At 36.8% G+C, this 14,517-nt stretch overlaps 1 pseudogene; it reads left to right on the top strand.

Moving 5' to 3' along the window:
- The first annotated feature begins 1,450 nt into the window (after positions 1 to 1,450).
- LOC140876261 (putative UPF0481 protein At3g02645) lies at positions 1,451 to 2,717 on the top strand (annotated as a pseudogene).
- Positions 2,718 to 14,517: the final 11,800 nt, after the last annotated feature.

Raw genomic sequence — 14,517 nt, 5'->3', positions numbered from 1 at the left:
TGCAACTATCGTATAGTTCCCCATTGCTCTGCGGACAATCCGATCTCTGTTCGGAGGCTCTGAACTCTCCATCTACTTTGCAACCTACTTTCGATCAGTTCGGTGCTTCCAAACTGCACTTCGGATGGTACGATCTCTTCGGTGGTTCCGAAGTTTATTTTTTTGATTCTGAACTCAATTAAACACTTGATTAGCTTAAGTAATTATCTCTTAATCATGCCGTATCATTTAATCTCATTAACCGAAACTAGAGTTACTACACACATCAATATCATACGACGTCATATTAGAATTACAACTAAATATGACTAAAATAATTTTCATAAAAAAACAAATTTATTATATCAAGACGACATCACTTCATAGATAAAACCAAAATGTTTAAATTTAGAATTTAATTGTAAATTTTATTATTATATTATATTCACAGAATTTTTGTGAGGCAGTTTCATAGGTCAATATTGTGAGACAGATTTCTTATTTGAGTTACTCATAAAAACATATTAATCTATACTATATATACTATATTATTAAACTTGAGAACTTTTAGTGTCATGGTCTCATCGCAAAAATTACTTTAATACTCCTTTGATATCTCTTTAATTACGAAAATGTTATATTATTTTGTTGGATATTTATATATAGAAATATATTTTTTGTATATTTTTTTTATTTCACCATTTAATTTTTATTTGTATTGAAAAAAATAAGCTATACAAGCATACAATGTGTGCATCTGAGTACTGGTTTATATTATAAATACGAGCACTATTGACTCGTCTTACAAATAAAAATCAGCAATATTTCACGAAAGATCTACTCTATTAGGCACCGTTTGGTTACCTGTATTATTAATCTATGCATAATTTATTTCATTCAATCTTACGTATTTTTTGTCATATTATTTATCCATCTATTAATTATTTTTCTTACATTATTCAAATCATTAATTAATTTTCTTACATCAATCAAATCATTGAATTTAAATTACTATATTACCCTTTATAGATAATATTATTCATTTTTTATTTTATTAAAAGGAAGAGATGGTCATTTTAGCATTTTATATAAAATTTAATAATCAAATCAAACAAACTATAATATATCAATCAAATCAAATACTGTACAAATTATCGTTACTAATTTATTTTTTTATCACATTATATTATTTATCTATGTATTATTTATTCTATCCTTCAAACCAAACGATAAATTATTATAACGAAGAGACAGTCACAACGCTGGATCCCAAGCATTGAATAATAATTGCGAAGACTTGCAGCCGTTTAAGTCTTTGTCTATGTTCACTGTGCCTCACAGCTACCTTAAGTTCTTGTTTCTTTTTTTTTTCTGCGAGGGAAGCTTGAAGTTCTTGTTACACAGCTCAGCTGTAGCAAATCACAGCAGGTTCTCCATCTCTCATATCCAAGTTAATATATGCAATTTTAGTTTTAAAAAAAAAACCTACTCTAGAGTTTCATGTTTTAATTTTTAGATCGAACTTGAATTAGTAAGGATCATTCTATTTTCAGAAATGGTCAGAATTATCTCGATTAGCTTGTTTATTCAATTTGATTATATTTGTTCTTGTCTTATATATAAATTGTTAAAAATAATGATGTTACATTATTATTAAATTTTATAAATTGATGATTATGCTAGTATTTTTGTGAATCCATGATCGCTGGAAGTTTTGAACTGTGGTTGCAGAGTGAAATTTGAAGTAGATGAGTCATATATATATGTTAATAGGGATGATTCGTTTCTCGTGGTGTATTTATACATCTGGTTTTTGTTATGATGTAGAATCACCATATTTATATTAACAACATAGGGAACTTACCTTTTTCTGTATCTTGTTAAAAAGTTCTTCCAAGAAACAAGAAAATGGCATCTGAAAGCGTAGTTGGGATCGACATGGGAAGCCTAATGTCTTCCGTTGTTAGTATGATAAATACATTGCCAGTGGACCCATCACATTCTTATACGGCATGTATTTATAGAGTTTCTGAGAAACCTCGCAGGGCTAATGAAGCAGCTTATACACCTCGATTAGTGTCGATCGGGCCACTTCATCGCGAGAAAAGCCAACTTCATGGCATGGAATCTTACAAAATAAGATGTTTGCAAAATTTCTATATCAGATTTGGAATAGATCTGAATGACTTGCTGGACTTTGTAGCCCGTGAGGAAAGTTTTGTGTGTGGATGTTACGAGGACACGATCACGCTTGGTAAGGAGAAATTCTCGGAGATGATCTTGTTTGATGGAGTATTCATTGTGGAGATTTTCTAAAAAGAACCTTTTCTTCCAATTCAGACGTGGGAGTGGTAGCACTTTATTCGATGTTCTGTTTAGCAAGGCCGGTGAGCTCACTATTCCAAGCCTTTTGGTAAACGACTCAACGGAGACGTTTTTTCGGAACATCATAGCATTCGAGAAATGTAGCTATCACTCCAAAGATATTACAAGTTATGCCATATTCATAGATGGCTTGATAAACACTCTAGAGGACGTTGTTTTTCTTGCAAAGTGTGGCATTATAGAAAATGAGTTGGGCGAGGAGGATGCGGTGGCGGATTTGTTCACCAGTCCGAAGTAGTCTTCGAAGTCTCCGAACTTGTCCTCCGATCTTTATTAAATTCTGGAAATACTTCGGAGCATCCGAAGTTGTCTTCGGGTCGTCCGAACCTGGATATATTCGAACTTTTGAATTTTTATTCCCAATTTTTTTGATTATCGATTCTTGCTTCCAATATTGTCTATACTCAAAAATATTATTACCAGCAAATTTCTCACTTTAAACTGTTAGTAACGTTTAACCGAGTTTTGTAATCATCAAAACAATTTAATTATGAGAATTGTTAATGCATTAAAAACATTAATCTTATTACACGAGATTTGTACCATGAAGATTTTGTCGGAAGAAAATTTATCGGAATGAATTTAATGTCACCGTTCGGACGACCCGAAGATGACTTCGGACCACCCGAACAGTACACCAGCCGTAAGAATTTGAATTTCAATCAGACAAGGTTCGAACGACCCGAAGGCCCGTTCGGACGATCCGAACCCGTTCGTATTGGCACCTATAAATACATGTCATTTGAAGCCTTCTCAACTCACCAATTCACTCTCAACTCTCTTTGCAAGCAAGTTCCTCTCCTACAAGAGTTAAAAGAAATATTTGTGAGATATATATTCAAAATCGAGGGTTGTTTGTATAAGTTCATTCGTGAGTTGGTTGCTCGGTTATTGTAAATACTTGTGTGTGAAGCCAAGTGTATTTACGAGTGTTGTGGCTATCCTTGGAGCCCTTAAGGCCAAGTGTTGAGTTGTATCGGCGCGGTGATCGTGTCAAGTTGTAAGGCTATCCTTGGAGCCATCAAATCCAAGTCGTTCGAAGTGCTAGTGGATCATTGGTTAATCGATCTTAATCAAGAAGGGGAGACGTAGACTATTTATCGTCGAACTTCCATAAACATCTCTTATCCCTTTTACTGCTTTATTTACATTACGCATTTATTTACTGCACTTATATTTGATTGCTTTAAGTTTTTCGCTTGCCTATTTGCATAATCGCTTTAAATTGCTAAAGTTGTCAATAGAACCTAAATCCCCCCCCCCCCATTAGGTTCTAACAAGTGGTATCAGAGCCACCTTTTTCAAAATATTTTCAAAAAGGTTCTTATGGAAAATCTAGCGAGCGACTATGCTCAAGGGCAATCAACAAATCGTCCTCCTCTTTTCAATGGCATAAACTACGGATACTGGAAAAACCAAATGTCCCTATATATCCAATCCGTAGATTATGACCTTTGGAAGGTTACTGTGAAAGGTCCCTACATACCTACTAAAAAAGTTGAGGGTGTCAAAATTCCTAAAGGAATGGACGATTTTTCTAAGGAGGATATGAAACTTATATCTCAAAATACTAAAGCCATGAATATTCTTCATTGTTCCTTAGATATGAACGAGTACAACCGGATCTCAATGTGCTCATCCGCTAAAGAGATATGGGACAAGTTGGAGATATGCCATGAAGGGACTAATCAAGTCAAAGAAAGAAGATCGATCTACTCCAACTCAAATACGAAACATTCGAGATGGAATCAAATGAAGATGTAGATACTATGTTCCGAAGGCTTACTCAAATTATCAATGAGCTAGCCCAACTCGGGGAACAATATCCAACCAAACAAGTGTGAAGGAGAGCTCTACGCGCCTTACCCAAGGAGTGGGATGCCAAGAAGACGGCTATCATAGAATCCAACAAAGGCGACACCGCTTCCTATGACCTTGATCAACTTCATGGGACTCTAAAAACCCATGAGTTGGAACTGTCAACAAGGAAGGAAATAAAGAAAGAAGATATCAAGGCAAAGAGGATTGCTCTATCTAGCCAATCCAAAGAAGATGAAGATGATGATATGGCACTCTTTGCAAAAAAATTCAAAAGATTTATGCGAGGGAACAACTTCAAAAAGAAGACGGACAAAGAAGTTACCTGCTAAAACTGTCAACAATAAGGCCACTATGCAAATGAGTGTCCTCTCAAGAAGAAAGTTGACAAGGGAAAGAAGAAAGCACTCATAGCCACTTGGAGTGATAGCGACGATGACGAGGAGGAAGCAAACATCTGCCTTATGGCTAAAAGTGATGACATCGTCTCCGACGACGATGACGAGGTACCTTCCTATGACGAACTACTACATGCATATAAACAAATGTTTGATATGGCTAAGTCACTTAGAAAGAAAAATAAAAACCTTAAAAATGAATTAGAAACTAAGGGGCATGAAAACGTAAGATTAAAGGATGACATAGCCCAATTAGAAAAATCTTTTAATAAGTTCAATGTCAGTAGTAATAAATTGAATAATCTACTTAGCATGCAGAAATGCAGTTTTGATAAGGGTGGAATAGGGTATGGTAAGAAATCAATTGACTTTACTAGCCTAATTGCTAAGGCAAAAATGAGATTATCCCCTACATGCTCTTATTGTTGTAAAATATGTCATGTTAGATATAAATGTAGATCTTTATGATATCAATATGATCAAAAGAGCTATATGAAATGGAGGCCTAAGAGTACTTAACAACTCATCAGTCGGCATTATGAGATCATGATCTAAGAGAGTTCATCATAGACCGGTTTAAACTGCCTTGACTTGCGACTGGTCTTCCTGATGAACGCTGCTCTGTCCAAGAAAATAGGTTTTTAAAGAGGCCATAGCCCTACCTACTACTGGGAGCACTCTTAGAAAGTGGCGATGATGTTGCTATGAGAGACTGAACTCTTAGAAGTCTATTTTATATCTCTCTTTTCTAACATTGTGGACCCAAAAGAACTAAAGGGTACCAAAACCAATTTTTGCAGGAAAATAGGAAAACTGTTCTCCCTAGCATATGGTATCTAGACAGTGGATGTTCTAGACATATGATGGGAAACAAAGAGCTACTCTAATCCATCAAACCAAAGGAGAAGGGATCTGTCACCTTTGGAGACAATAGCAAAGGAGTTATCGAAGGAATCGGCTCAATAGGTATTTCTAAATCCTGCTTGATTGATGATGTACTCCTAGTGAAATGGCTTAAACATAATCTACTAAGCATAAGTCAATTGTGCGATAGAGGTTATGAAGTCAAATTCACTCCCCAACACTGCACTATATCACTCATGACTGACAAATCCATAAATTTCAAAGGATATAGAAGTGAAAATGTATACAAGGTTTCTTTAAAAAATTTATCTTTATCAAATATTAAAAGCCTTGTATCCTTGAATGTTGATAACAACATTCTTTGGCATAGACGACTAGGTCATGTTGGTCCTAGTACCATAGAAAAATTTTTTAAACTTGATTTAGTTGTTGGTATGCCAAAACTTAATTTAAAATTAGATTATGTTTGTGATGCGTGTCAACATGGCACTTTACTTGTAAGGCTTTTAGAGTATTTAATAAACGCACTTTACTTGTTGAAGAATCAATGCATGTAATATTTGATGAATCTATGTCTATAGTTCCTCGTAATACTAATGATGATGTAGAATTACTCGAATAAGAGATGGCCTCCTCAAGCTTAAATAATATAGATGTTTCTGTTGAGGAAACACCACTTACGAAGGATTGGACGCTTCACAAAGATCATCCTATGGATCTTATCATTGGAAGTCCTTCGAAGGGAGTAACCACTCGCTCTTCAATTAATAATATTTGCAATCATCTTGCTTTTGTTTCGCATGTTGAACCTAAGTGCATTGATGATGCTTTATTAGATTATTCATGGATTATTGCTATGCAAGATGAGTTGAATGAGTTTAGACGTAATAATGTTTGGAATCTTGTTCCTAGGCCGCATGATAGATCTATCATTGGTACTAAATGGGTGTTTAGGAATAAACTTGATGAGCATGGCACTATTACTAGAAATAAAGCTAGGCTTGTAGCGAAAGGTTATAGTCAAGAAGAAGGCATTGATTATGATGAGACATATGCGCCTGTTGCTAGACTAGAATCCATTCGCATGCTACTTGTTTTTGCTTGCTCTAGAAATTTTAAGTTATTTCAAATGGATGTTAAGAGTGCTTTCCTGAATGGTGAATTGAAAGAAGAAGTTTATATTGAACAACCTGATGGCTTTGTTGATGCTTTACTGTCTGATCATGTGTATAGATTAAACAAAGCTTTGTATGGATTGAAACAAGCTCCTAGAGCTTGGTATGATAAACTGTCTACTTTCTTGCTTTCAAATGGTTTTTCAAGAGGAAAGATCGACATTACTTTATTCACCAAGAATGTCAAAAATGATCTTTTGATTGTGCAAATTTATGTTGATGATATAATATTTGGTTCTATTGACGAATCTCTTTGTCAAGATTTCTCCAAGCTTATGTAGGAACACTTTGAGATGAGCATGATGGGGGAACTTAACTATTTTCTCGGATTGCAAATCAAACAGTGCAAGGATGGGTTCTTTGTGAACCAAAGCAAATACATCAAGGAGATTCTAAAGAAGTTTGAGATGAAAAACACAAAATCATCATCCACACCGATGAGCACAGCAATCAGACTCGTCAAGGATGAAAATGGTAAAACTGTTGATCAATCTTCCTTTCGTAGTATGATTGGCTCCTTTCTTTATGCTACTGCTAGTAGACCGGATATTATGTTTAGTGTCTGCTTGTGTGCACGATTTCAATCATGTCCAAAGGAATCATATTTTTTCGCCTTAAAACGCATTTTCAAATATCTTTCAAATACTCCAAATCTCGGCTTGTGGTATTCGAAAAATTCTTTCTTTGATTTAAAAGCTTACTATGATGCCGACTTTGGTGGATATAAGGTGGACAGAAAAGCACTAGTGGGACTTATTTCTTTTTAGGAAACTGTTTAGTTTCTTGGTTTTTCAAAAAGCAAAACTGTGTTACGTTGGCAACGACCGAAACCGAATATATGGCTGCCAGTAGTTGTTGTGCGCAAATTCTTTGGATGAAGCATCAATTGCTTGACTATGATGTTTCTTTTTCAAAAATCCCTATTTTTTGTGACAATACTAGCGTCATTTGTCTTACAAAGAATCCGATTCAACATTCGCGCACCAAACATATTGACATTCGTCATCATTTTATTCGTGACCACATCGAACGAAATGAAGTTGAACTTTAATATGTTGACACGTCAAATCAAATTGCCGATATTTTTACAAAACCACTAGATGAAAATAATTTTATTCGTTTACGTGGTGAACTTGGCATGATTGAGTTGTAAACACTTATGAACATACATAAATTTGATGTCATATTAAGGGGGAGCTTAATATTAAAATTGAGCAAATTAATTTTGGATAATATAAATCAATTATATTTATTCAAAATTAAAAAGCTCACATTTTATGTGAATTATTTGATTTAATACTTAAAATTGCAAAATTTAATTTAAGGGTCATTTTTCGAATTTTTGAAACTTCGGCTGGTTCGGACCACCCGAACCATAGTTCGGATCGTCCGCACTGCCTCGCGCCCATTCAATTCAAGACTTTCAAAACTCCCTCCTGATTAGCCAGTTCAGGCCCTCCGAACCAAGCTTCAGATCGTCCGAACTATGGGCGGTAAAACTTTGAATTTTGACCGCCTCAGCTTCGGGCCCTCCGAAACACTTCGGACCACCCGAACTTAAAAACGAACTGTTCGGACCATCCGAATGTACTTCGGGTCCTCCGAACTTGAATTACAAACTGTCAATCTTATCCCCTCGGTAATCAGGTTCGGACGATCCGAACCCAGTTCGGATCGTCCGAACCCTAAAAACTTTCTTTTCTCCTCTTTCATCCGAAATCTAGCCTAAAAAATGCCTACCAAACGCCGTCGTGATCAAGCCAGCTCTAGCCGCCCAATTCCTATCCATGATCCAAATTTACCGGCTATTTCTCGTCCTATCCCTGAGGATTATCCCACTCGACCAATTTTACCCGGTCGTATTTTCGATGTCACCTATATTGCGACATCACATCTGCTTTTATTGCCTCTCATTGCTGCCCAGCATTGGGAATCCTTTTTCCAGCCTTCCATTCTGGATGCCATCTTTCCAGAGTTACTTTACGAGTTCTACGCCAAACTGGAACTCGAACTTGGCGAGGAGCTTCATATCGCCACGATTGTCCAGGGTCGGCATGTTCGCTTTTCTGTCTCCAACTTTGCCGAGTGGTTTGACCTTCCTTTGCTGGGACCCAGCAACTATTTCGGTCAGGGATGGCCCACTGATGATCCTACTTTTGATCGAGATGAGGTTCTTTCCACCATTCTTGGTCGTCCAGCCACTGTTGCCGACGATCGTCTTTCTTTGAAACAACTCCGTCCCGACTACCAAATCATTTAGAAATTTATCACTACTTCCATCATTCCGCGCAGTGGAGACTCATCCACCTGCAAATATCTTGATCTTTATGTTCTCTACCATATTGTCTCTTCCCGTCCTTTCAACCTTTCTCGATTCATTATGCAGGCTATGCATAATGCGGCTAAAGCCACGAGAAAAGTTTCTCTACCTTTTGCTCGTGTCATCAACCGCATTTTGACTCATTTTGACATCTCTTTTGATAACCCAAATGCTCTTCCCATCTCTAATTTCCACACTTTCAACCATTCTTCGATTACCAAGATGGAACTATCTTGGAATCCTGTCCTTTCTTGTTGGGTTAATGACCCAACTCGTGCCTTTAAAAAATATCTTCCGAACAAACATTTTTCACTTCCTTATTCGAGTTTTTCACCCACTTCTCAAGCTAAGGGTTTTCCCAATGGGCCGCCTGCCGAAGAAGGAGGACCTTCTTCTTCTGGTTTTCATACATTTCCAAATCTTGGCGAGCTTCCATTTGAGTTACCCGAAGTTCCTGCGACCCCCGCTCCTCAGACTGATCGTCTTTTCGAGACTCTTCAGCGCATTGAAGGGAATCTAGCAAGCCACTTTGCATCTTCTACTGCCTCTATGGATGCATTGACTATGAGAGTTGCCTCGCTGGAGACTCGCTTCGATGACTTTTTCTCTCGCTATCCTCCGCCGCAACACGATGATGACTCTTAGATTTTATTTTTTGCATTTTAAGTTGTACTTGTTTATGCTTTTAATGTAAAAATTTCTAAATTAGTTTAATAAAATTATTGTGTAATTTAATTTTCTCGTCTTTTAATTGCTTTTTGATTATCGCAAAAAGGGGAAGAATTAATTTGGTTAAATAATTATTCATTAAATTTAGGGGGAGTTTTATTCATGCAATTATACTGTGAAAATTAAATTGTTTATTTAATATTGTACATTTATTTCTCATATTTAACCAAGTTTTGTGATCATCAAAAAGGAAGAGATTGTTACGCCTTAAACGCATACAAATCTCGTGTAATGAGATTAATGTTTTTAATGCATTAACAATTCTCATAATTAAATTGTTTTGATGATTACAAAACTCGGTTAAACGTTACTAACAGTTTAAAGTGAAAAATTTGCAGGTAATAATATTTTTGAGTATAGACAATATTGGAAGCAAGAACCGATAATCAAAAAAATTGGGAATAAAAATTCAAAAGTTTGAATCTGTCCAGGTTCGGACGACCCGAAGACAACTTCGGATGCTCCGAAGTATTTCCAGAATTTAATAAAGATCGGAGGACAAGTTCGGAGACTTCGAAGACTACTTCGGACGATCCGAAGTGAGTTTGGACGACCCGAAGATTTTCCAGAAATTAAATAAAGATCGGAGGCACTCTCGGAGGCCACGAAATGACTACTTCGGACGACTCGAAGACAGGTTCGGACGACCCGAACTCCTTTACGGCCATGAAGATTTTGTCGAAAGAAAATTTGCCGGAATGAATTTAATGCCGCCGTTCGGACGACCCGAAGATGACTTCGGACCACCCGAACAGTACACCAGCCGTAAGAATTTGAATTTCAATCAGACAAGGTTCGGACGACCCGAAGGCCCGTTCGGACGACCCGAACCCGTTCGGATTGGCACCTATAAATACATGTCATTTGAAGCCTTCTCAACTCACCAATTCACTCTCAACTCTCTTTGCAGGCAAGTTCCTCTCCTACAAGAGTTAAAAGAAATATTTGTGAGATATATATTCAAAATCGAGGGTTGTTTGTATAAGTTCATTCGTGAGTTGGTTGCTCGATTATTGTAAACACTTGTGTGTGAAGCCAAGTGTATTTACGAGTGTTGTGGCTATCCTTGGAGCCCTTAAGGCCAAGTGTTGAGTTGTATCGGCGCGGTGATCGTGTCAAGTTGTAAGGCTATCCTTGGAGCCATCAAAGCCAAGTCGTTTGAAGTGCTAGTGGATCCTTGGTTAATCGATCTTAACCAAGAAGGGGAGACGTAGACGATTTATCGTCGAACTTCCATAAACATCTTTTATCCCTTTTACTGCTTTATTTACATTACGCATTTATTTACTGCACTTATATTTGATTGCTTTAAGTCTTCCGCTTGCGTATTTGCATAATCACTTTAAATTGCTAAAGTTGTCAATAGAACCTAAATCCCCCCCCCCCCCCATTAGGTTCTAACACACTTGATTTTCTTGTCAGAATCAAGTTCAACCCGCGCTTTGAAAACTTTAAAGACTTCAAAAACATCTGATTTTTTATTGATTGGATACGCCCAACATATCCTAGAAAAATCATCAATAAACGAGACAAAATATCTCGCTCCTCCTAGGGATACCACTGGTGCTTTCCAAACATCAGAATGAATCAGCTCCAATATGCCTTTGCTTTTGACAGTAGATGTGTCAAACTTTAATCTGTGTTGTTTACTGTAACACAATGCTCACAAAAGGGTAGATTCACTTTTGTAAGCCCCGAGCAACAGTTTCCGTTCTGAGAGAATCTTCATTCCTCGTTCTGACATATTCCCGAGCTTTCCATGCCACAACACTATTGATTCTTCTCCCGAACCAATTGATGCAACAGCTAGTTCCGCCTCTTTGTATGCTTCTCCCAACAGTACATACAGATTTGTAGCAACCTTTTCTGCCTTCATAACCACAAGCGTGCCTTTCACAATCTTCATGATCCCATTCTAGACACGAGTTTTGAACCCAATATCATCCAATTGCCCAAAAGACAAAAGATTCTTTGTCAGGCCCTTCACATGTCGTACCTCCTGTATGGTGCGAATAGTGCCATCAAACATTTTTATTTTGATGGTACCGACCCCAGCAATTTCCAAGGCATGATCATTTTCCATGAAAACAGATCCTCCCGAGACTGGTTCATACTGATCGAACCATTCTTTCCTTGACGCCATGTGCCACATCGCTCCTGAATCCATAATCCATGCATCACAAAATCTGTGTCTGTCTTTCGCAACTATTGCTGCTTCGCTGAATAATATTTCACCACTGCCTGAAGTACTGGCCACATTTTCTTGAGATCCCTTTTCGATGCTCTTCGTACACTCTCTTTTGAAGTGTCCTTTACTGCCACATTTAAAGCAGTAAATATTCTTCTTCTTACTTCTTAAATTGGAACTACCATATCTATGGCTCTCACTGGAGTCACGCTATATCAATCTTCCTCTCTTCATCGGTAAAGCCTCTGCTTGCTTTGACATTGCAAACCTATCTTCCTTGTTTCTTCGACGACTATCTTCTCCAAGAACCGCAGTTAAGACGTCGTCAAAATTTAAATTATCCGAAAGAACATTGTTGGTAATATTGATGATGAGTTGATCATATGAATCTGGTAGACTTTGAAGTAGAAGCTCTGTACATTCTTTTTCCTCTATTTTATGCCCCATAGAGTTGAGCCGGGAAAATAGAGTATTCAATGTATTGATATGGTCGGTCATCGATGAGGATTCCGCCATCCGAAGAGTATAAAGCTTTCTCTTTAGGAAAATTTTATTGTGCAGTGACTTGACCTCGTACAATTTTGCCAGAGTATCCCAAATAACTTTTGCGCTTTTTATTTCAGAGATACTTGACAAAAATTCATCTGCTATAGCCAAGTGCAAATTGGCAACAACATTTTGATTCATCTCATTCCACTTTTGATCGTCTGTGACGTCCGCTGGTCTATCTCCAATAGCTTCCAAGCAACACTCCTTTGTTAGAATTGCTTGCACCTACAATTTCCAATGGAAAAAAATTCTCCCATTGAACTTTATATCTCGTATTTTGCTGTCATCTTGACTACAAGAATCCTGCCTTATAAAATCTTTAAAAAAAATTCTGATGTAAAAGATCAGTCACAGCTGCAACCACAGAGCATACTCAAAATTTTAAGAAATTTTATGTCAAGGCTCTGATACCACTTGTTGGTCACAGACTCACAGATGCGGCATCACGAGATAGAAACTATGGAAATTGAAGAATAAAATAGACACCAAGATTTACGAGGAAAACCCCTAAAAATTATTATGGTAAAAACCACGGGCAAGACCAAAAGATTCCACTATAATATTTGGAGAATTACAACATCTCTCTGTGTTTTCAAAGAGACACTCACTCTCTTAATACATGAGAAAACCTATCTCACAAATATATATATATATATATATATATATATATATATATAAATAAATAAGGGAGATGAAGAACACTCAAGCTTAGAAGGAATTGCTTGAGAATGGGATAAATGAATTAGGAATCAGAGGCACGTATTTATAGGAGCAAATCATGAGAATGAAAATTCTCAATAGAATTTTCTTTCTTTGATTTACGTACAAGTATAATGCTTGTTGTCCTCACTTGCTGCCACCTTTTGCCACCTACCATTTGACTATTCAAACCAACATGTGTTGCCATTTTATGGCCAATTCTGCCGACAATAACTAACTGAAACACCGATAAGATTCCTTGTCTTTAACGTGAAATAATCCAACCAAGTGGGTTTATTGCGTGACGCAGATGTTGGTTGTTCTCCCTTTCCTCTTCCACATCTGAATTGGTATCAAGGTTGGGTTGGGTTGGTCTCCATTGTAGGTTGTTCTTGGACTTGATCCAAATCAAGAATTCCTCTGTTGGCTCACTCACATGTGAATGAATCTCGGATTTGTTAAGGAAGCAGCGTTAATTAAAATCAAAATTAAAAAACAAAAAGGTAAAATTTGGATTGATTAAGCTAACTCTTTTGTTTTTTTCCCCTTATTTGTTGTTGGGTCACATATACCGGAGGCAATACACTGTTATTTTATATATCACAGACTTGTGTATATTGTATTATTTTATATGTCAAAAGTATAATTTTTTATCGTAAAAATCGATAAGTTTAATTCGTCTCATGGATAAAAATCTATGAGATCGTCTCAAAAGAAACAATATATATATTTATATATATGATATTTTTTGTTTTTGACAAAATTGTGATAGTAAATGGAGGAAGTGTGTAATGATGTTGAGAGGGCTCTCCCTTGAACACCTTGAGATGAGAAACATGAAAAGTGGGAAGAACAAGGTTGTGACAAGGGAAGTTGAACTGTGTACGCAACCGGTCCGACCTTAGCTAAAATAGGGAAGCGTTTACAAAGCTTTGCATGCATATGTTGGGCCACAGTACATTGTTTATAGGGAGCGAGTTTCACCAGAACTAAATCTTCCACTTCAAAGTGTTTCTCCTGTAGGTGTTTATAAGCAGCCTCTTTCATCCTATTTTGTGCTTGAAGTAAGTTCTGTCGGAGCTTCTACGGATTTCATCACGTGTCATTAGATCATTTTCCACCGTAGCCAAAGTCGTGCTTCCATGTATATATAAAAAATGGTAGGAGGGAGGCGCTCATAAAAAGCCTGAATTGATGTCATGCCAATGGAAGACTGATGACTAGTGGCTCGATATTTTAAAACTAAAAACCATGTAAGCAATGGAATTCAAGACTTTAGATCAAGCAACATCAAATGAAAAACTCAACTTTAGACTTGAATTTTTAGCTCAAGGAACTCAAAATTTCAGATCAAGTTAGCTCGGAACCATTCAACTCACAAAGCTCGAATTAAGGTGACCTATGAACATGAAA

This window comes from Henckelia pumila, chromosome 1, assembly GCF_033568475.1.
Source record: "Henckelia pumila isolate YLH828 chromosome 1, ASM3356847v2, whole genome shotgun sequence".
Classification (NCBI taxonomy): domain Eukaryota; kingdom Viridiplantae; phylum Streptophyta; class Magnoliopsida; order Lamiales; family Gesneriaceae; genus Henckelia; species Henckelia pumila.
The sequence above is the reverse complement of the archived record's forward strand: the minus strand, read 5'-3'. Positions and strand labels throughout refer to the sequence as shown.